Source organism: Ambystoma mexicanum, chromosome 2q (assembly GCF_040938575.1).
Source record: "Ambystoma mexicanum isolate Mex_15411 chromosome 2q, UKY_AmexF1_1, whole genome shotgun sequence".
Taxonomy (NCBI): domain Eukaryota; kingdom Metazoa; phylum Chordata; class Amphibia; order Caudata; family Ambystomatidae; genus Ambystoma; species Ambystoma mexicanum.
Window position 1 is genome coordinate 1,273,221,236 of NC_090924.1, and position 20,582 is coordinate 1,273,241,817.

Sequence of the window (20,582 nt, forward strand, 5' to 3'; positions counted from 1 at the left end):
CTTTTTTGTGTTTTCTTTGTTTTGATGCAACTTGTGTTGAAAAATAATGGTGATAGTTGACCCAAAAAATGACATTTCGTATTTCTAAAATATAGAGTAGCGAAGTTTGTTTTATCCATTAGCCTTATCTTTATAATAACATTTTTTTCAAGCAGCTCAGGCCATGAAGGCGTCTGATAATGTAGCTCGTCTCTTGTGCACATGCATAGTAACTGAAGCGTTACCTGTTAGAAGGAGCGGTATTTACACTGAGTACATTTCAACATTTACATTAAGTCGGGCGTGACTTATGCGCGGCAAGGTTTTAAAAGTCGGTTATGAACGAAATCCTTTTCAGTGAGTAAATCATGTAAAAACGATCCTTCCCATACCGGGAGTCGAACCCGGGCCGCCTGGGTGAAAACCAGGAATCCTAACCGCTAGACCATATGGGAGTCTTGCAGAGCCACCAGTTATCAGTTGTCCATATCGTTTTTTATATATGGTCACAGTGTGGGTATTCCGAGTTCCTTTTGTAAATGAATTTAGATATTATTAAAAGGATTTATTCATATTTGCAGCTTCACCCGTAGTGATCACAGAGAAGGCTCCCCAAGGCTCCTCGCTATTCTTCGCTCTCGTTCAGTGCCAGGCAACATTGTTGCTGGGCCCGCCCCCTTGCTGGCTCTGGGCCTCGCCCCTAGAGTCTCAGGCAGGGCAATGCCTCCCCTTTGGCTGCGGCCCATAAATTGTCGACGGCTTTATAACGTCGGCATCTTAGCGAGTCTAACTGCCAGCTGAGCTCGCACAGACCCTCCCTGTGCCCATCCATGGTATAAAATCGAGTGACAGTAAAACAAGCATTACACTGGACAGAATCATTCATGTTTTATGTTTGGAATATTGAAATAATTAAAAGGTTCAACTAGCAGGTGAGCCTAGCAGAGTATGCGGTTACTTGATGCATTTTACCTGATAGTAATATAAGCGCCCAGAGGCAAAGAATGACATTCAAGCGTAGTTTACAGCTGGGATCTCTGGATGAACCTTACATCTGTTTTTTTAATTTCCAGCCCTGCTCATATAGTAGCCAGAAGTAAAGACATGTGAAACTGATGTTAGAGGCATGTAGTAGTGTCAGTCAGCAGAGGTGTGGGGTCATGAGTGGGGGCGAGCTAGGGGCATGTGAGGAGCAGTGTTGCCCGGAGCTTGGAGACATGTGGGCACTGAGGAGCGGGCAGCCGCTCTGGGGAGCGCTGCACACTAGACATATGGGAAGCTTAGTCCCTAGAGCTCATCTCCCCAGTCATGGGATTCCAGGGAACCAGGAGGATGAAGGGTTAATTTAGAGAAGAGCGGGAAGATCGGGAGATAGTACCCACCTGCACTAGGAGTAACACTGCCTCGGACATTCCTGCCAACGTGCACCAGGCACACCAGCAATCCCTGGGCCAGCAGCTCCCAGACCATAAAGCATTGAGACTGATGGCAGCGCGGGAGCCAGAGGGCCCCAGCACATCCTACAGATTGCTTGTTAAGACCTGGTGCCAGTGATGACAGCAGATAGCTGGATTGGCACCAATGCATAGCCGGGCCATCCCGCTACTTTAGCCCTCTACTCCACACCCACAGGCAATATGCATTTACAAAATAGACCACAGAGACAATTATATTTTGGAACCAACAGATCCCATTTTATTAGAGGCAGCAAACAAAATGGGGGGTGGTCCCAGCCTCCTTTAGCGTAATGGCCTACAGCACCTTTTAGGGGGCCCTTTCCAATTTCCGGGCTTTCACCAGTATTATATTGACCTCAGGTGACCCGTGCCACTTCCGGTTTTTACATAGCGGATATCCGTTTCTGGATGCGAACTGCCAAGCAGTAGCTCCCACACACTTGCCTGGAGCGAATAAACCTGGGTCCTTTGAATTCATTTAGCGAGGAGTCTCAACTGTCTGTATGGGGATCAGTGCCCATCGAACCCCGAACCTGGCTTGTACGCGGTGATCAGTTACCATTCGCGGCAGAAACCGCAGCAAAAACCCCTCACCGGCTAAGACCGCCCATCACTCCACCTGTGACAGAAAAAGAAAATGAGCAAAAAAACACACAACCAATGAACTGAAATATTGTTAGCACACCGTAATCAACACATAACATTCCTACATGCAGAAATTAACCACTCTCCCCATCAAAGACACTTCCTCCTTAAAACCATATCCCTACCCCATCTTATTCTACCATAATCAATCCCCTGACCTTAGCTACTTAAAGGGGTGGGTGGGTGTTCATCCGGGGCTGCAAAAGGATGAGTCTCGACAAGCCCCGGACCTTTAAGCATCCCCCTGGGCCTAGAGCCAGTTCTGGCTGGCCCAGGAGAACACTGTGACAAATAAAATTCTGGGGCACCAGTGGTCCAGGGATGAATATCGGTTTCTAAACCATCAATCATCCCCACACCTCTAGTAAACCAGAAGGGAGCCGAAAAGTTTGGAAACACAAGCAAATGATAAACATCCTTGTCCAATTTTGGCAACGTGGACAGAATGGCAGACTTATCGCCTCGTGGTCGTGGAACGTTGGTTAGTTGCAACACAGCGAAAATATAATTATTACCCAATGATACAAGGAACTGCCCAGTCAATGTTGTATAAAAATATCTAAGTTATTATTATTCAACAGACAGTTCTAGCACACTACAAAATACAACCCATCCCGTAAAGGAATGCAGTGGACAGACAGTTTCAAGAAGGAAAAAGGATGCACTCTTGATACTGGCAGGAGGGTAGTCGGTACAGTAATTAATAGCAATATTTCAAGGGTACTTGTTTTCAACACAAAGGGAGCAATGGTTCGTAAAATTTCACTAGGGGCCTTTTGAGAAGGACCAGAGGGACAGAACCACAATGTAACTTACGCTTGTAGAAGTGCTAGGTGCTCGACAGGGTGGCTGGGGGCACCCAGCTCACGGAAGCCCCGGCTCTGGGGGCACCCAGGCCGGGGTTGCACACTTAGCCATGGTTACATGGCTGTACCCTTGAAGGAGGATGGCGTTGACCAGCAGGGGCGCCGACCTCGTGCAGGGACCCATCCCTGGGCCTACCGCACACGGTACTGCACCAGCAGGGTGCACACAAGAATGACACCGGAGTCAGGATAGGATCGACTCCCGAGCCGGAAGCGGCTCGTTCTTTTTATTAACTTGGTCAGATGGTTGCCACCATGCGACCATACACAGATCCTTGGGAGGTACCATGTTCCCCAGGAGGGGTGACATGCAACAGTGTCCATTGAAAAATGCTGCCCACTTCAATATTTGTAGCGAATTAGCATCCCATTTCACAGGGATTGAACTGTGGAGGTTGGCCTCAGAGGCACCGCACATGCTGCTTGCGCTATTGCAGAGAAGCCCGTGTTCGCCAAACCTGCAACCCGCCACTATCCATGTTTTGCTAAAATGGACACAAAGTCCCCTCCCCTGTGTGAACGGACTTTTGTGGTGCCTAACTGTCACTGGGAGGCTAAAAAGACAAACCAGAGCACCTGCACTACCGTATACGGCTCAACCCTTACGGTAAATCTGCATTTTAATAAATGGTGGTTGGGAAGATGCCCAAAAATCTTATGTTCAAAGAGAGCACAAAACCACCCAAGCTTGCCACGATGGCAAAAAAGACAAGAAAAGAAGCATTCTTCAACCCCCTCCCTGCGTTACCTGATCCTCCCCAGGCTGAAAGCTGGGCACCATCATCCCCCATAACACACAGAGACGTGCACCTTACCCCTGAAAAAGGGGAGAGGCGCAGGGGGTCGAACGTATGTAGAACGATAATGTGCCGACAATCACAGCAAGCCAAGTTGCCTGTTGCTGCTGTGCATGTTCGTCCAGGGCTGCAAAGAGGATTAGTCTTCGCAGCCCCGGACCTTTAACCGTCCCCCTGAGTACAGAGCCGGTTTTTGCCGGGCCAGGGGAATGCCCATTCCACCTTCCTCAGGAGAGGCGAGTTGATGAGTCGGGGGGGGGGGCACAGGGGTTGCCCGGTATGCTTGTGATGTGGTCACGTCACGTGGCGTGACAGCAACGTCCTGCCATTGCGTGTAGTTATTAATAAAGGGGGGGACCCGCAAAACGGCAGTGCACGCCGGGAGCCTGATACTGCAGGATCTATGTCCGTGTGTTCCTTTCAGGGATGGGTGGGACAGGGCCTGCAATCAGGGGTCCTAGGGCAAACCAAACCACAACATTGGCAACGAGGATGCAGTTGGGCAGGGGGAAGGTGTTCCAACGCTGATTTTATCTCCAGAAACCTAATCCAACACCTGACAGATGCATCGATCATCGCAGTATGGCAAACACTGCCATTATGTGATCCCAATGGCAGCAGCTCCACACGTGGAGTGCTTGTGCACCGCGTGGGACATTTTTGGAACCCACAGAGAGAGCCCACAGGGTAATAGACCATAAGCAGGTCTTTTTCCTTCCATCAATATTTTCTCAGTCCCACTGAGTTGTTGTCCGTAGGGGCGGACGTGTCTTACACCAAGGTGTAGCCACCCAGAGGGAGCAGAGTTTGAGCACCACAGCATTCGAGGTCCCCGAAGTGCGTCAGCGGGTGCAGGTCGCAGCCTTCTTCCTCATGGGAGGTGCTTGTGCGATCTGCGACCATGAGTGATGAATATGATGTCCAAGGAGCAGGTCTATGCACTGCAAGGCCCCCTCGGGTAGGAAGGACCCCACACCAACAGGGGACACTGGCCCCAATTCCAGAATGTGACACTTCAGGCAATCCCTCAAAGCTGGGACCGAAATGGATGCTCTGGATAGTGAAGTTGGACATGTATTTTAGAGCAACCAGCGAGATAGATGATGAGGCAAAAATTGCAACCCTCATATACACCTCTGGGTCAGAAGTTCACAAGATCTTCAAGTCCTCACTCTCACTGACAATTCCTATCAAGCAGCGAAGGACAGCCTCAAAGAACACTTCTTGCCGCTAGCTAATCAAGACTATGAGAGGGTAATTATGTGCAGGGAGAAGCAGAAGGAGGGGGAATCCCTGGACCAGTTCTAGGACAGGCTCTGTCATTTGGCAAGTACGTGCGCATGGGAGAATGAGGACGGCATGGTGAGAAACTAACTGATATAAGGTTACGCTTCAGGGATGCTGCACCGCCAAGTGCTGCATGAGCCTGGTGTGTCACTAGCCCGCATTCTAGTGATGGGCAGATAATACAAACTGGCAGAGAGACGTGCAACGAAAATTGATGCTGCGATTCATTCACTGAAATTGGAAGACGTGTGCGGAATAGGGTGCCCGCAAAATACTGGTCCAGCAAGGCACAAATGGAACACGAGGAGGACTGAAACACGGCAGTCCTGCCCCAAGTGTGGCTATGACATTTTCTGCATGTGGGGGAATGCCCAGCAAAGGGGAGAGTATGCGGACTTTGCAGAACAGCGGGTCACTTCGTACAGATGTGCAAAGCCCCCACACCCGTGACTATTCCCAGAGGGCCCAGCAGGGTGGCCAGTGACACTGCATGATGACAGAGGCAAGTAGCGATTGTCTAACAGGAGGTGCTAAGTCAAGAACTGGCAGAAGAGGGAGAGCAGGAAGAAGAAATATTTTTAATCTCAAGCATAGACTCCATAAAGAAGAAAAGGAGGGAACCCATGTGTACGGTATCTGTGGGTGGAGCGAAAATGCCAGTACATGGAAGCATCAGTGAGCGTGATGGTGACCCGTCACTACGGAACACTCCCAGGGTCTCCAGAAATGTAGAAAGCCTGGGATAAGATATTCACTTTTGGCGACACCCGACCAATACCTCTCAAAGGTATGTCCATCACCAAGGTGGCCCATGAAGGGAAGGAGATTAGGGCCAAGTTCTTTCTCACCAACATAAGTACTCACTCACTACTGAGCTGTGCGGCAGCGGAGGCCATTGGAATTGTACATTTCGCCTTTAGCATTTATGCCGAAGACATCAATGAGGTCCTTGAGAGCTTTAAAACAGTGTTTGAGGACGTTGGTAAACTACGGGATGAGCCTGTCAAGCTGCACATCGATGAAACGGTACGCCCGTCACCACTGAAAAACCAGCTGATTCCTTTTCATCTCATGCAGCAGGTGGGATTGGAATTGCAGAACCTGGTGAGACTGGACATCATAGAAAGGGTTGAGGGACCCACCACATGGGTATCCCCCATCGTGTTGGCGAGCAAACCTAAGCAACCCAGGTCAGTACATATTTGTGTCAACATGAGACTTCCTAATCAGGCTATCAAGTGGGAATGACACATTACCCCGACTCTTGACGACATGGTGGGGGAGCTACAGGGTGCAAGAGTGTTTTTAAAGCTGGATCTGCGGTCCAGGTACCATTAGCTAGAGCTACACCCAGACTCGCTATAAATTATCACCTTCACGACCCACCAAGGCCTCTATCAATACAAATGTTTGAGCTTCGGGGTCTCTTCCGAAGCCGAAGTATTCCAGAACGTTATACGTGGAGCCTTGGCAGGCCTTGATGGGGACATCAATCTCAGCGATGACATTTTAGTATACGCCACGTCGGAAGCTGAACACATGGCAAGGCTTGAGAAAACAGAGAGAATTCAGCTCCTTGGGCTCACTTTACATTGTGAGAAGTGCGAGTTCCTGAAAGACAGCATAGAGTTTTTTGGATACGTATTTCATCTGCAACGCACAGGTAATGTTATTTATCCACAGCGTGCTGCAAAGAAGAAAATGCAAAAGCATTTGTACTTTCTATTAACGTGGCTTTTGTTTCAACAAGGCCACCAATGTGTGATAGAAACCAAATTGGTGCCTACATACAGTCCATCATATTCTCTCAACGCCTAAAAACACGTATTTCCCACACGGGATCACTGTTATCTAGGTTCACAGAGTGTGTAACTCACTGCGCTGCGGTAGACTGTTAGAGGCCATGTGCCTAGCCTCATGTGAAAAACCCAATGCTTTTTTATGACCAAGTATCGTTACTACTAATGCACAGCCCAATACAAAATTGCTATGTTGTAGACTAAAGCTACTACGCTTTAACATGGACATATACGCGGCTCATGTCTATAAACTTACTGTCAGTGGCAGTAGATGGTACTGAAGCACGTGCATTTCTAATATTATGTTATTTGCGCATCTACTTATTTGCGAGTGTAAACGTTAGCGGTCTCCATGTTGGCAAAATGACACACAGCGGCTTACCTGGCTGCTTCTGGCTCAACTGGTCCTCAGTATTCCAAAACAGGCAGGTCATTCTGCGTCCTACTAGTGCTCAAAGGTCCACTGGCAATGAGTCATAGGGACTCATTACACATCTACCACATATAGGTGGCTGTGTTGAAACAAAAGCCACGTTAATAGAAAGTACAAATGCTTTTGCATTTTCTTCCTTGCAGCACGCTGTGGATAAATAACAGTACCCGTGCCTTGCAGATGAAATACGCTCTTTGTGATCTTGCACTATGAACAACAAAGTGCGAGTGGTGAAGTCACCCAACAGGGTAAGCGGAGTGTATGGCTCCTCTTTTGGAGCCCTAATACAAATATATTGCAGAAATGAAAATTGTGCGGTGACATGTGAATTTATACATAAGCGGGTTGGTTTTGTTTTTCCCCTTAGTTGGGAGAGGATCACAGCTCAGCGCTGCCACTGAGAGCAACTAGAATACTTGGCTGGGCATTGAACCAGTCAAAGAGGAGATCTCATTTTAAGCAATGCCTTCTTGAGAATAAGTAAGTGAATATTTACCATCCACTCTGGTGTGTTAGTAAGTTAAACTCTGACAAAAATTGGTATAACAGAGATACTGAACTTAAGGTGTTCTCTGGATTGGTTTGCAGGCTGTCCGTGACATATTGAACTGGAAGGCTCGCTGGTAAAATTCCTTTACTGATACTGCCCACATTATACACACGTGGGAGGTGAGTGTCAACTTCTATGGTCATTTCCTGACTCATACACACAATTTGTTTGTGTCTTTGGAAATAAGGGGCTAGAAACTAATATGTGTTATTGTCTATTGTAGATTTGTACCAGAAGACACTATTCACCTATATATTGTTTAGACCAGACCAGAGTTGAAGTCTGTGTTGATCCTGAAGAAGGTTGTTGAAATATTGGTCCATCATGGACAACTGAAACATATGTAGATCCAGTAAATAAGCTTTGGAGCTATTTGTCATATATATATATATATATATATATATATATACATATATACACACAAAGAATGGTCACTAGTGTAGTCGAAATTGTAAAATGTTAGAGATTTTCTGTGATATGAAAATGTTTCCTGGACATGTTTTGTTAGAATGAATCAGTAACGGTATGGAATGAAAGAGTAGATGATTGGTGAAGAAACTGAAAAGGTGTCAAACATTGTGATATGTTTATGTGATTAACGAGTAGACAATAACTAAAGTGTTATCTTGAAAATAATAAAATATATTTTTTGATATAAAGATTGTTTATTAATTACACATTGAACTGTTCTAGCCACACTACCAGGGTCCATTTTCTTTTATATCCATAAATATCTTACCTGGAGGACTCTGGGTGTACAGGTACCCCTTTTATTACTCATTAAGTACACCCCTTTGTTGGGAAACACGTTGTGGTGTAAAGCAGATGGATTTGCTGTGTATTCTAATGGAGAATGTAAACATTTTCTCCTTCTCCAATGATCATTATAAAAACTTATTGGAGACTCCGGCCCTATTTGAAGGGGGAAATCTAATGAATCGAACATAGATGGAACAGAAATTGATAAAATAACTCAAAAAAAGAAAAAACTTGTCCACACTCAACTTCATGGAAGCTTCATGTTAGAATATCTTAAAGGTGGAATAATACTGGAGGCCCTCCAGGTCAGAAATATCCCCAGGACTTTTGTAGATAACTCTAGGTTTCTAAATTTGTTTTGCCGGGTCTGTAATAAATGTTCAAGAGATTTGATTATTCTTATAATTGAAACTGTGCAAGAGGAAGCTAAGACTCAAAGTGAAGAGACTGAATTATTGGAGAAAGCTTTCTCTGACAATAGTGTCATCCAAGACGCAAAGAAACAGCTAGACAAACTAGAAGAGGAACTAAATAAATTCAAACATCTGAATTTAGACCACAAGATAAATAAGTTGAAAAAAGACTTGGGGGCCAACAACGAAGAAAAAACATATCCATACCTACGGGTAGGGTTCAATACAGAAACAACAAGTGGCCCGTATCGTCAGAGACCAAACAGATTTGTGTCTTTCTCAAACACTTCAGGGTCTTCGAGTGGCTCAGACGATCCGACTGCGGGTTAAGCAAGTAGTAGTACAAATAACATTAGGGGACAACAACCTGCTTTTTTCAAAGGGCAGGACAAAAGGGCCGGCCAAGACAGAGGCAACAGCAATTCGGACCAGGTGTCAGGACACACCAGTGGTACCAGAATCATTAGGAATGGTATTTATCTTCATCCATGTTGACTAGTGCTGAATTTGATTTACTAGCCAAAGGTTTATCTTTTGTACCAATGTCGTAGGCTGATGCTTTTACCTGAGAAGTTGAGTTACAAAGGTTCTTCAGAAATAATAGGTTAAAGCACTACTTTGAAATTTATTTACCAAGTTTGGACAAGAATGAGAGAAGAATACATGATGAATTAGAGACTGTAAATTTTACAGGTCTCAAAAACAAATCTCAATTCACTCCTCCATCTCATGTGTGCCCACCCGAAATACTGACATTTGAGAACCTAGTGATAAAACAAAACACAAGAAGCACTCAAAAAGAAAAACTACCATCATGACAATTTAAAGAAGGAAGAGAGGGAAAGCTTAAAAAAATCTATGCAAAAATAATTTGTTGACAATCAAACCCGCCGATGAAGGCGGAGGCATTGTCATCATGGACACTTGTAAATACGAAGAAGAATTCCTCAGATTGTTGGGAGATATGGGATCATATCTAAAACTGGATTATGACCCCACTGAGAGATTTAGGTCTGAAATTGCTAGTCTAATGAAACATGCATACGACGAGAAATGGATAAGTCGGGAAGAACAGATATCCCTATGCAAAAGTTACCCCAAGAAAGGGGCGTTCTACATATTACCTAAAGTTCATAAAAATCCATCACATCCACTGGGCAAACCGATAGTCTCAGCTATAGTTTCCCTATTAGAACCTTTGTCTATTTACACCAAATTCTTCCTGAAACCATTTGTACAGCTTATGCCCGCTTACATCAAGGATACTACCGACATGATCGACATAAGTGACATACCGATGGAGAAAGACGACATCCTCCTGACAATGCATGTAGAGTCACTTTAAACTTCCATCCCTCAGATGGAATGCCTTGAAGTCTTAGCTACTTACCTCGACAAACGATTGACCCCCCATATGCCACCAACTGGATTTATCCTGGAATGTGGGAGATTAGAGATGAGCGAAAATTTCTTTTTATTCAAGAAACAATTGTATAAACAACTGAGAGGGGTCAGTATGGGTGCAATATTTGCTCCTGATGTGGCAAACTTATACATGGCTTACTTTGAGGAGGTAAACATCTTGGGTATGAACAACAAGCTACAACAACAGGCATTCAGTGTCAATATAGTCACTTGGAAACGCTTTATCGATGATGTGTTTTTAATCTGGAGGGGGTCAAGTGAGTCACTACTTCTGTTCTTCGAATGGTTAAACATGTGCGACCAAAATATCAAGTTCACAATTGAATGGGACCAAAAACAAGTCAGTTTCATAGGCCTGATGATTCGTAAGAATGACAACAAATTGGACACAACACTGTTCAAGAAAAAAACAGACAAGAATAGTGTTCTACACTTTTCGAGTTTCCACCCGGATGGACTCAAGTTGAATTTACCATACGGTCAGTTCCGGCGAATTCGTCGGAACTGCAGTAATACAAGTGATTGTCAAGAAAACTCAGCCATCCTTAAAGAAAGACTGACGGACAGAGGCTATCCCAAAAAATTAGTAAACCAGCATTACAAAAGAGCAGCCAACACACATCGGGAAATGTGCCTCGCCCCACGAGAGAGATTGATCAATGACCGCCTCATATGTGTGTCCACATTCTCTCCCATAAGTAATATGCTGAAGAAAAGCATCAATAACAACTGGCACCTGATAAAACAGAAAGGAACTTTGGCTAAAAAACCTTTATTTGCCTTCAAACGCAATGTCTATTTAAGACAAAGATTGGTGCATACTTATATGGAGACAAGATAGACTAGAAAGTAAGAAATCAATGGGGCTTACCCCCCTTTGTGGGACACTATAAATGTGGCAACTGTGTGGCATGCCGCTACACAGAGACAAGAAAAAACCTTGAATATGGGAAAGTGAAATGGACCTTGAAAGGAGATACCAATTGCCTTACCAAAAATGCTGTATTCATAAACATGTGCCCCTGTGATATGCTGTATATAGGGCAGACCACCCGCCAAGTGCACCAACGCATCTCAGAGCACCGATCATGTATCCGCAAAATATTTGAGGACAAACCGTTGGTGGATCACTTCAAAAGACTGGGTCACACCGAACATGACGACAGATGATTTATGTTACATACCATCAGAGTACCTATGAAGGGAGGAGATATGTCTAGAACAAAGATGGATCCACTCTTTGGATACTGTGAAACATGGATTAAACATTTCCATTGAGTGGAATAAATTGACAGTAGCCTAGACCAACCCCGAGGGTACAGTCAATATGGGGTATCCTACCCCGGTATGCCACTCCTTGGGCATCACAGTATGACATATATGGAGGGAGCACTAGTCCTCTCTATGTCTATACAGACACGGGTATGGTGGAGGGCTTCCCCTTAGACACTGTGACTCATTGCCAGTGGACCTTTGAGCACTAGTAGGACGCTGTATTACCTGCCTGTTTTGGAATACTGAGGACCAGTTGAGCCAGAAGCAGCCAGGTAAGCCGCTGTGTGTCATTTTGCCAACATGGAGACCGCTAACGTTTACACTCGCGAATAAGTAGATGCGCAAATAACATAATATTAGAAATGCACGTGCTTCAGTACCATCTACAGCCACTGACAGTAAGTGTATAGACGTCGCGTATATGTCCATGTTAAAGCGTAGTAGCTTTAGTCTACAACATAGCAATTTTGTATTGGGCTGTGCATTAGTAGTAACGATACTTGGCCATAAAAAAGCATTGGGTTTTTCACATGAGGCTAGGCACATGGCCTCTAACAGTCTACCGCAGCGCAGTGAGTTACACACTCTGTGAACCTAGATAACAGTGATCCCGTGTGGGAAATACGTGTTTTTAGGCATTGAGAGAATTTGATGGACTGTATGTAGGCACCAATATGGATTCTACCACACATTGGTGGCTGTGTTGAAACAAAAGCCACGTTAATAGAAAGTACAAATGCTTTTGCATTTTCTTCCTTGCAGCACGCTGTGGATAAATAACAGTACCCGTGCCTTGCAGATGAAATACGCTCTTTGTGATCTTGCACTACGAACAACAAAGTGCGAGTGGTGAAGTCACCCGTTAGGGTAAGCGGAGTGTATGGCTCCTATTTTGGAGCCCTAATACAAATATATTGCAGAAATGAAAATTGTGCGGTGACATGTGAATTTATACATAAGCGTACTGGTTTTGTTTTTCTCCTAAGTTGGGAGAGGATCACAGCTCAGCGCTGCCACTGAGAGCAACTAGAATACTTGACTGGGCATTGAACCAGTCGAAGAGGAGATCTCATTTCAAGCAATGCCTTCTTGAGAATAAGTAAGTGAATATTTACCATCCACTCTGGTGTGTTAGTAAGTTAAACTCTGACAAAAATTGGTATAACAGGGTGCTCCCGTCTTCCCACTCCCATGGAATCCCATGGGACTCCACAGGAATGGAGAACGACATTTTCCGGCACCTGACAACCCGGGCCACTGGGACTTCTAATGTCCCGGTGGCACTGGGATATCAGGTGCCGGAAAAGTGTTACGAGTCTGGAGGCAACCCGCTGGTGGCACCAGGGTGGGTGCGGGGCAACCGCTGGGCTCGTAATGATGCCCTTAAAGAGTGGAAGGGGATTTGGTTGAGAGCGGAAAGGGCTTCCAACTTACAGAAGCAGCATACAAGGTGAACCTAAGATCTATCACACCCCCACACAGTTGAATAAAATGGACCCGACAATACATGGAAAGTGTTGCCGAGAATGTGGGGATGACAGGTTGTTTTTGCACATTTGTTGGGGTGCTCTAAAATTAGGCCATTCTGGGAGGAGGTTATTGCATACATCTCGCGGGCAATGGAGCACAGATTCCCATTCATCCCAGGAACAGCACTACTGGGAATCCCCGACAGGACAATCTATCCACTATTCTCGTGCAGAGGGAGAGCAGCTACGCTAAGGCTACTAGCCGCAAAAGTGGTAATGGCCTCACATTGGAGAAACCAAGATGCTCTGCATGTTAGTTTATGGTGCACTCATTTATGAACTCTGATGGCAATGATATGATAGGTTATTTATAACTAGCTTAATACCCAGAGGTTTCTAAGCGCAGACCCGGGGCCTGTGTTGCTCAGTGTCATCTTCTTTCCAAGGCTAGCGCATTGAAGCTATCCTGCCGAGAGGAATGGAGAAGGTAACTGCTGAAATAAACAACAACATGAAGCTAGAGCTGGGAGAACACGACAGGGCTTGGGCCTGACTGGGTCAAACCTTGGACTTTGTCATGAAACTTCTCTTGGGTCAGTGCTTGCCTAAAGCGGATTCCGGCCATGAGCCCTGCCGGTTTCCCCCAACCTTGGAAAAAAGGTAATTTAAAAAATCAATGTGTGCGGCACCTGATTTCCCGTCTGGGCTGCCTGATTTCCTGTCCCGCCCTAGCCACTCATTGATTAGCTGTGACAGGACAGGAGTACTTCCCGGCCCGACTATGCAGTGACTGGTGGCGATTCCATAGATAAGTGAGAACAGAGTTGATAGGCAGTACCTACAAGCTCGTTGTGATCCTCTGGCAACCACTCTTCTTGCCAAGCGCTTCAGCACCCCCAAAATTCCACTATCCCCTTTTCCTCTCCCAGCCCCCTGACCCGCCCCAAAACACCATTGTTGTCCCTACACCTCAACCCCTTTTCTTGCCCCAGCAGCCTTAGCCCTTTTTCTTGCCCCAGTGCCCTATAACCCATTTTTTGCGACTCTGTCCCCTTTTCCCCCTTTCTTGTGCGCTTTCCCGGCCCATTTAGACCATTTGCCCCCTTTCTTGAAACAGCCCATTTTAACCCCATTCTTGAAGCAACCCCTTTTAGCCCCTTTTCTAGTCCCTTTATCCCGTGTTCTTGCAACTTCTCCTATTGCTCAGTTTAGCCCCTTTTCTTGTCCCTTTCCCTGCACAACCCCCTTTAGCCCCTTTTCTTGCCCCCTTATTACATGAAGACCTTTCTAATCCCAGTCCCTTCTATAGCATTTGTTTGCCCCTTGTATTGCCCATAGACACTTTAAGCTACTTTTGTTGCCCCAGCCCCCTTTCTTGCACCCAAAGCCTTACACAAGAACCACCCCTGTTCTGTGCTGCCCTTTTCCCAGCTCTGCTTGTATTTTACCCCAAGTACTAGGCCAGACTCCCAGGCTTAGCCCTGGCTCGGCTGTACCCCTGAATTCCCTGGCTCTCCCACGTCTGCGTGAATCTAGTGTCCTTTTTGTCTTCTGAATTTGTCAGTATCAGGTGTCCACATCGACTTAGAGCACAGAACCTATACGATATGCAAGAGCACATGAGAGGTGCAGAAGAGAATGATTGACACAAAAATCTAAATAATAGTATCCCTAAACAGAGAATACACTGTATAGCACATGAGAGGTATAAACACACAAACCTAAATTATAGTATCCCTCAACAGAGAATACACTGCAAGAGCACATGAAAAGGATAGGCACAAACACCTAAATGTTAGTATCCTCAACAGATAATACACTACAAGAGCACATGAAAAGGATAGACACAAACACCTAATTTATAGTATGCCTCAACAGAGAATACACTGTATTAGCACATGAGAAGGCTACGCGCACACGCCTAAATTATAGTATCCCTCAACAGAAAATATACTGCAAGAGCACATGAGAAGGATAGGCACAAAAAACCCTACCTCAACAGAGAACGCACAGTTTGAACTGATATCAACTGGAACACATGACCACAATGGTGTATATAGCACCCCAGTGGGAAGTTGGCCCTTAATACCCGTAGGAAGCCTTTTTGATATTATACTTATGTGGGCTAGGCAGTGTTTTGCTACTTTCACTATTTTGATATTATGTTCAAAGATATTCAACCTGGTGAGAAAAGGGTGGGAAACTGTGGCAGGAGTTGAGGGGAAGTAAGAAGTTCGTGCTATTGTATTTCTTTTTTGTGTTTTCTTTGTTTTGATGCAACTTGTGTTGAAAAATAATGGTGTTAGTTGACCCAAAAAATGACATTTCGTATTCCTAAAATATAGAGTAGCCAAGTTTGTTTTCTCCATTAGCCTTATCTTTATAATAAAAACGTTTTCAAGCAGCTCAGGCCATGAAGGTGTCTGATAATGTTGCTCGTTTCATGTGCACATGCATAGTAACTGAGCCGTTACCTCTGACAAGGAACGGCATTTACACTGAGTACATATCAGCATATACATTAAGCCGGGCGTGCCTTGAGCGGGCAAGGTTTTAAAAGTCACTAGTTAGGAGAAGACAGTTATGAACGAAATCCTTTAAAAATCGCCTGGGTGAAAAGCAGGAATCCTAACCGCTAGACCATATGGGAGTCTTGCAAAATAGTTGTCAGTTGTTCATATCTTCTTTCAACATGGTCCTCATGTGGGTATTCAGTGTTCTTTTTGTAAATTAATTTAGATATTATTAAAAGGGTCCATTAATATTTGCTGCTGCACCTGCAGTGAGCAAAGAGAAGGCTCCCCACAGCTCCTGGCTACTGTTCGCTCTCGTTCAGTGCCAGGCAACATTGCTGCTGTGCCCGCCTCCTTGCTGGCTCTGGGCCTCGCCCTGGAGTCCTCCAGTGACTGGGGCAGGGTAATGATTGTGCCCCTCCCACTTGGCTGCAGTCCATAAATCGTCTCGGGCTTTATAACATCGGCAACTGCCAGCTGAGCTCGCCCAGGCCCTCGCCGTGCCCATCCAGGGTATCGAACAGAATGACATTAAAACTAGTATTAAGCTGGACAGAATCACTATTCTTGTATGCCTGGCATACTACAATAAATAAAAGGTTCAACTATCAGCTTAACATGGCAGAGTATGCTGTTACTTGATGCATTTTACCTGATGGTAATATAAGCGCCCAGAGGCAAAGAATTAAATTCAAACGTATTTTTCAGCTGGGATGTCTGGGTGAACCTCTCCTCCGTTTTTTAATTTCCAGCCCTGATCATGTAGTAGCCAGAAGTAAAGACATGTGAAACTGATGTATGTTAGAGGCATGGTGTAGTGTCTGTCAGCCGAGGTGTGGGGTCATGAGTGGGGGCGAGCTGGGGGCATGAAAGGAGCGGTGTTGCCCGGAGTTTGGAGACATGTGGGCACTGAGGAGTAGGCAGCCGCTCTGGGGAGAACTGCACACTAGCCATATGGGAAGCTTAGACCCAAGATATCATCCCCCCAGTCATGGGGGATTCCATGGGATTCAGGGGAACCAGGAGGATGAAGGGTTGATTTAGAGAAGAGCGGGAAGATCGGGAGATAGTACCCACCTGCACTAGGAGTAACACTGCCTCGGACATTCCTGCCAACGTGCACCAGGCCCACCAGCAATCCCTGGGCCAGCAACACTAAGACAATAAAGCATTGAGATGGATGGCAATGCGGGAGCCAGAGGGCCCCAGCACATCCTACAGATTGCTTGTTAATGACCTGGTGCCAGTGATGACAGCAGATAGCTGGATTGGGGCCAATGCACAGCCGGGCCATCCCTCTACTTCAGCCCTCTACTCCACATTCACAGGCAATATGCATTTACAAAACAGACCACAGAGACAATTATATTTTGGAACCAACAGATCCCATTTTATTAGAGGCAGCAAACAAAATGGGGGGTGGTTCCAGCCTCCTTTATCGTAGTGGCCTACAGCACCTTTTAGGGGGCCCTTTCCAATTCCCGGGCTTTCACCAGTATTATATTGACCTCAGGTGACCCGTGCCACATCCGGTTGTTACATAGCGGACGAACGTCTGTGGTTGCGAACTGCCAGGCAGTAGCTCCCACGCACTTGCCTCGCGCGAATAAACCTGGGTCCTTTGAATTCAGTTAGCGAGGAGTCTCAACTGTCTGTATGGGGATCAGTGCCCATCGAACCCCGAACCTGGCTTGTGCGCAGTGATCAGTTACCATTTGCGACCGAAACTGCAGCAAAAACTCCTCACCACCTAAGACCGCCCGTCACTCCACCTGTGACAGAAAAAGAAAATTAGCAAATAAAACACACAACCAATGAACGGAAAAATTGTTAGCACACCGTAATCAACACATAAAATTCCTACATGAAGAAATTAAGCACTCTCCCCATCAAAGACACTTCCTCGTTAAAACCATATCCCTACCCAATCTTACTGTACCATAATCAATTCCCACAACTTAGCTACTTAAAGGGGTGGGTGGGTGTTCATCCGGGGCTGCAAAGAGGATGAGTCTCAACAGCCCGGACCTTGAAGCATCCCCCTGGGCCTAGAGCCAGTTCTGGCCGGCCCAGGAGAACACTGTGACAAATAAAATTCTGGGGAACCAGTGGTCCAGGGATGAATATCGGTTTCTAAACCATCAATCAGCCCCACACCTCTAGTAAACCAGAAGGAAGACGAAAAGTTTGGAAACACAAGCAAATGATAAACATCCTTGTCCAATTTTGGCAACGTGGACAGAATAGCGGACTTATCGCCTCATGGTCGTGGATCGTTGGTTAGTTGCAACACAGCGAAAATTATTACCCAATGATAAAAGTAACTGCCCAGTCAAGGTTGTATAAAAATATCTAAGCTATTATTATTCATCAGACAGTTCTAGCACACTACAAAATACAACCCATCCTGTAAAGGAATGCAGTGGACAGACAGTTTCAAGAAGGAAAAAGGAGGCACTCTTGATACTGACAAGAGGGTAGTCGGTAAAGTTATTAATAGCAATAGTTCAAGGGTACTTGTTTTCAACACAAAGGGAGAAATGGGTCGTAAAAGTTCACAAGGGGCCTCCTGAGAAGGACCAGAGGGATAGAACCACAATGTACATTATGCTTGTAGAAGTGCTTGGTGCTCGACAGGGTCGAGTCGGTTTCAGGGCGCTTTGCAGCTCCTGCGACAGAGTTCAAGACGGGAGACAGCTGCGGGTATCAGGCGGCAGGCAGTTGGACGAGCGAGGCTTGAGTGATGGCTGCAGGCTGGCCTACACAGCAGTTTAGGGTCAGGAATCGCAGCTCTACTCCTTTTAGCAGCCCCCACCGCTTAGGCGATGGGAGCGTGGCCTAGGTACGGGTGTACTTAGGCCATGCCCCTAAGGAGAGCCCCCCCACAATGTCTAATCCCACTTAAAGCACTGCTTGGCAGGTATGATGACAGTGTATCTAGGTCTCGACTGGACCGGCAGCTACATATATGGTGCATAATGTGATACATTGTCAGATGCTACGCGCAGGTGCATCCCGAGAAAAATATAGGTGCATCAGGGTTAAATTCGAAAACATAGGTGAATCAGTGTCAAATTCCATTAATATGGAGCAATGGCACCCAGAGATACCTTGGACTGTCGCATTCTGCCCATACCTGCGTCGTGTTTGCCAACAAACGCGGGTGTTCCAGTTTCACCTGACGTATGCAGGGGAAGTCTGCATTTCGATGGCCACACTATATCTTTATTGATGAGCGAGCAGTGCCTTTGCTGCCTCGCGCCTGTTGTGGGGCCCGCCTCGGGTCACCGGGCAGGCCTCAGCCAGTGTCAGGATCGCCCAACACGGATTGCCTGTGATGCAATCATGCAGCAAACAAAGGAGCAAGGGGCACCCCGCTCGCCCCAGATCACCGGAGCAGACCACGTGGCTGGGGGCACCCAGCTCACGGCGGCCCCGGCTCTGGGGGCACCCAGTCCGGGGTTGCACACTCAGCCATGGTTACATGGCTGTACCCTTGAAGGAGGGGCGCCGACCTCGTGCAGGGACCCGTCACTGGGCCTACCGCACACAGTACTGCACCAGCAGGGTGCACACAAGAACGACACCGGAGTCAGGATAGGATCGACTCCCGAGCCGGAAGCGGCTCGTTCTTTTTATTAACTTGGTCACATGGTTGCCACCATGCGACCATACACAGATCCTTGGGAGGTACCATGTTCCCCAGGAGGGGTGACATGCAACAGCGTCCATTGAAAAATGCTGCCCACTTTTCATGGAAGTTCTATCCATTCACCCTTGCCCACAGAATCAGGAGAATTTCAATATTTGTAGCGAATTAGTATCCCCTTTCGCAGGGATTGAACTCTGGAGGTTTGCCTCAGAGGCACCGCACATGCTGCTTGCGCTATTGCAGAGAAGCCCGTGTTCGCCAAACCTGCAACCCGCCACTATCCATGTTTTGCTAAAATGGACACAAAGTCCCCTCCCCTGTGTGAACGGCCTATTGTGGTGCCTAACTGTCACTGGGAGGCTAAAAAGACAAACCAGAGCACCTGCACTACCGTATACGGCTCAACCCTTACGGTAAATCTGCATTTTAATAAATGGTGGTTGGGAAGATGCCCAAAAATCTTATGTTCAAAGAGAGCACGAAACCACGCAAGCTTGCCACGATGGCAAAAAAGACAAGAAAAGAAGCATTCTTCAACCCCCTCCCTGCGTTACCTGATCCTCCCCAGGCTAAAAGCTGGGCACCATCATCCCCCATAACACACAGAGACGTGCACCTTACCCCTGAAAAAGGGGAGAGGCGCAGGGGGTCGAACGCATGTAGAACGAAAATGTGCTGACAATCACAGCAAGCCAAGTTGCCTGTTGCTGCTGCGCGGGTTCGTCCAGGGCTGCAAAGAGGATGAGTCTTCGCAGCCCCGGACCTTTAACCATCGCCCTGAGTACAGAGCCGGTTTTGGCCGGCCCAGGGGAATGCCCGTTCCACCTTCCTCAGGAGAGGCAAGTCGATGAGTAAGGGGGGAGGGGAGGTGCCACTGGGGTTGCCCGCTATGCTTGTGATGTGGCCACGTCACGTGGCATGATGGCAACTTCCTGCCATTGTGCATAGTTAATAATAAAGGGGGTGGACCCACACCACGGCAGTGCGCGCCGGGAGCCTGATACTGCAGGATCTGTGCCCATGTGCTCTTTTCAGGGACTGGTGGGAAAAGGCCTGCAATCAGGGGTCCTGGGGCAAACCAAACCACAACATTGGCGACGAGGATGCAGTTGGGCAGGGGTAAGGTGTTCCGACGCTGATTTCATCTCCGCAAACCTAATCCAACACCTGACAGATGCATCGATCATCGTGGTATGGCAAACACTGACATTTTGTGATCCCAATGGTGGCGGCTCCACACGTGGAGTGCTTGTGCACCGTCTG

General features: G+C 46.7%; 1 non-coding gene across 1 annotated transcript; it reads right to left on the minus strand.

Moving 5' to 3' along the window:
• Nucleotides 1-362: 362 nt before the first annotated feature.
• On the minus strand, nucleotides 363-434 carry TRNAE-UUC (transfer RNA glutamic acid (anticodon UUC)). The gene has a single exon. It is a non-coding gene; the product is annotated as a tRNA-Glu (tRNA).
• Nucleotides 435-20,582: the final 20,148 nt, after the last annotated feature.